This window comes from Egretta garzetta, unplaced genomic scaffold, assembly GCF_000687185.1.
Source record: "Egretta garzetta isolate BGI_Z169 unplaced genomic scaffold, ASM68718v1 scaffold101, whole genome shotgun sequence".
In the NCBI taxonomy this organism is placed as follows: domain Eukaryota; kingdom Metazoa; phylum Chordata; class Aves; order Pelecaniformes; family Ardeidae; genus Egretta; species Egretta garzetta.
Window position 1 is genome coordinate 1,099,597 of NW_009258666.1, and position 3,807 is coordinate 1,103,403.

Genomic DNA, 3,807 nt, shown 5'->3' on the forward strand with positions numbered 1-3,807 from the left:
TTTTTCTTTTGCCGCATACAAGATCTTATCTTCCTTTGAAGAATGATATTGAAAAATACAACAGTTCATCCCATCTAAGGGACGTAGTGCCCAGGCTAACTTACACTTTGAAGCAGAAACAATTCTTTCATTCAGAACGGATCTCAGTCTTCAAGTTTTATGGCAACTTCAGCAATGCTACTTAAACCAAAGTACACGAGTTATGTTGCAGTAACAGCACAGGCGTGCATGCCCTCATCCAATTAAGCTTTACCTCACTTCCTCGGATAGAAAAGCTACCACATGTTTACTATAAAGTAAGAGGAGGAATGTGGGCATTTACCAAAGCGCAACACTCTCAGAGCACAAAGCCATACCTTGAGGCACCTCACAGGGAACTGCTCACATTGCTGCTCTCAAGCAAGTCGCTGGATCGGCCGCACTCAGCAGGTCTTCAGGCTGTTTTGCTCACATGAGCCACACTTACAGGGGCCAGTACATGACCTAGTCAGGATTAGCTCTCCTCACTCTTCACCTTCTATTTAGCATCTCTGACCTCAAAACCAGAAACCAGAGCTGGTACAACATGACATACATTGCCAGAGATCTCATCTGATACAAACTAAGGAAACCTTTGAATAGAAAAAATAAAGGCACGTAACCGAATGAAGAATCATTGGGATGCAACTGCCTGCCGTCAATGTACAGGCTATCCTCAGCACCAGATGAAGTCCAGAGGCTTAGCTTCCGCAGTGCAACATCAACAAATGTAGCTGAGGCATTTCCTGAGGAGAATATTAAGTTAAATAAGCACTAGTCAGCTCCCCTAATTTCAAACCCATATTTGAAAAATGGATGGATAGTGTCCTAGGGCAATAGGCAAGCATCTGGAAGACAACTAGTTTTTACAAGTAACTTTGTTAATTTGTGAGTTGCAAAACATGGCTTTAAAAAACTCATTGCAGAGTGCTGATTAAGAGCTTTAAAGATTTATGATCCATCACCGGCCGCAGAAAGTCAGAAGTTACTCAGAAGCCAAGAACTAAAATACTTCTGGTGATAGCATCAGATGAAAAGCAAAATGGTTCCCCTATGCACAAAATAGACTCTTTTTGCAGACAGCACCAAATATAAAGATTTATTATTACAAAACTTCAGGGCTTGTTCTGAACTCCGGAGTTAGTTATAACATCAACCAAGTCTTTGGCTGTCCAGGTTCTGCTACCTGTCAATGTGATGGGGAAAAGCAGTGACCCTCTAGCAGCAAAAAAACCTTCCAAGGGCACAGGGAAAAAAAAAAATTAACGACTGGGAGATGCTAAACATTTTTGTATCAGACAGACTTTGGAATTTATCAGCTGCAACAACAATAGAGCTTGAAAGAAAGTTAGGGTATTGGATTAAACCCCATGCCTTTGTTCATGTGAGATAATCACATTATGGAGCTTTATTATTTCCAGTGGAAGATTTAAAAATTGCAACTGAAATAAACCAAACTCAAAGTCAGAAGGCAGTTTTGTTTATTGTATTTACTGTACTACCAAAAAAAAAAAAAAAAGGAGGAAATCTTAGCCCATCTGGAACCCAAAGGAAAGCTACTTCTAAGTCATAGAACTGAATGAATAATTGTTTAAAATTTAAGGCATAGCACTGAACTGTGGCTTTCATTAAGGTTCCATTTTCTTAAGCCAAAACGAATACCAAAACCAAAGCGACCAGTGAGGACCAAAAAAGGTCAAATGCAATTAGGCTGTAATGCCAACTTGTACCAGAACTTTTTTTCTCTCCCAACACAAGCCTAACATTCAAAATGAATAAACAACGCATAGCATCTGCTTTTGTTTAAGCAAGACAGGCTTTTGGGATTATTTGAATCAGAAAAAAGGATTATAGCCCATTAACATACAGTGCTTTGAACAAAACCTAATGCATTTTCAAAGCTGCAGCTGAACAGCTAAACTGAGCATAGACTTTTAAGTCTACGTTCAAACATTTGTCCCACTTCTGCTCCAAAAAGTCCCAAGTTATTCTGAGCACATACTGGAAAAGGAATGCAGTCAGAATGCCAAGAAACTTTTGGCTTCAGTGCTCCTGAGCCAAGGAATTCTGCTATGTAACTGTTTGCCCGAGAGGCCCGTTTTCTATCTTCTTGTATTTGATGCACTGAGAGCTACAGCACAGATCTGTTACAACCAGGCATCAAGAGCAACACCACGCTGGCAATGCAAGACATTATTCTCCTTCAGTCACATCAGGATTTTTTTCAGAGGCAGACTAGTTCGGTAGATGTTTCTGTGAGAGTCAGTTCCGACTCTCATTTTCTTCACTGGAATACAGCTGTGCTGACAGTAAACTGTAAACCTTTAAACAGTGCAAGAATATTCTGAGATTTTACGTGACTAGTCCTGTAGGGGGTTAATCATATAACAATTGTTGCTTAAGCCAACTATTAGAAGCCAGAAACCTGTCATTGCCTTGTCTTTGAATTCAGGCCATAATATTCCAGGATATCTTAAGTGTCTAATCCTCATCACCATCAGAGTAAAGAAAATATCAAATGTTGGCTTCTCTATACTAATGTCAGCCTAGATTATTTGTTAATTCAACAAGATTATACTTATTCCATACCGAGAAGCTTTCAGTTTTTATTTCAAATTCTTTCTAAAACCAGTCTAAAAATCTTTATTACTAAATAATGCCAACCTCCTTACAATTAGGGCTAATTTCCAGTTATCACTACCAAATCAAGCTACCGCTATCCACTGAAGGACATGTACTCAAGAACATCATCAAACATCTATGGTTCACTGAATGCCAGGATTTCACTTGTATGGATTAGGACCACACAGAAAAAAAAAGTGCAACACCACACAGAGCAAGGAAACATGGCATTTTTCACTTGTGAGTATTTTCCTTAAGGATTATATTGGTTGCGAACTAGTTCTGAGGAGCCTGGCTTTAATTTACCACCAGGGAAAGTAGGCTGCCAAACACAGTGTTTAACTTGACCATGACCCATGGCCAACTCCTGCTAGAGATGCCATCAAGCAGCCTGAAAAGCTGACAGCTGCCATTTATCGCAGTAAGAAAAAACTGAAGATACCCAGTTGCTTTGAACCAAGTTGTGTTACCCTCCACAAACCGACTGTAATCAAAAAACTTCTGAAAAGGTGGCAAAACAGACCTCGTTAACTGTAGGATATGCCATGGAAAAAAGAGCTGGGCATGCATACACCCTACAGTGTTCTATGAAAAACAAGCAGGGATACTCTTTAAATAAAACTAAGTAAGAAAGTAAGTTCAAATAAGAATGAAAGAGTTACAAGGCAGTAAAACAAATCAGTATGCTCACTGAGAAGTCAACCTGGATTATCACAGCCACAAGTAAAACTACTGGCAACTCCCAGTGCCAAGCAGCTCAGTCCATGCAAGAGTGCCAGCATGCGGAAGCCACCACCTCCCCTTCTCTTCCCCTGAAGCAGTCATTTCATTCAAATGAGATTTGTTTTCCCAAAAAACAGAGAGTGTAAGTAATAGTACACCCATTTAAGCGCCTAAACAAGCTAAGGGAAGGGAAAAAAAAAAAAATTCAATTTTAATTGTGAAATGTTTGTCTTTACAGCTGCATAAAAATTAACTTGACTCCTAACACAAGAACCTACATGTATTTACTTTGCCAAGGTAGTGCTGAAGTTTACTGAAAAACTAACAAGAAAAACAGACAAGCAAAGAAACACTTAAAAGGAGACAAAGCCCTTATTGTATAGTGTAGATCTGAGAGTAAAACAGAATTCGAGACTCTTTGGTCCTAAGGGCCTGCAAAATTGT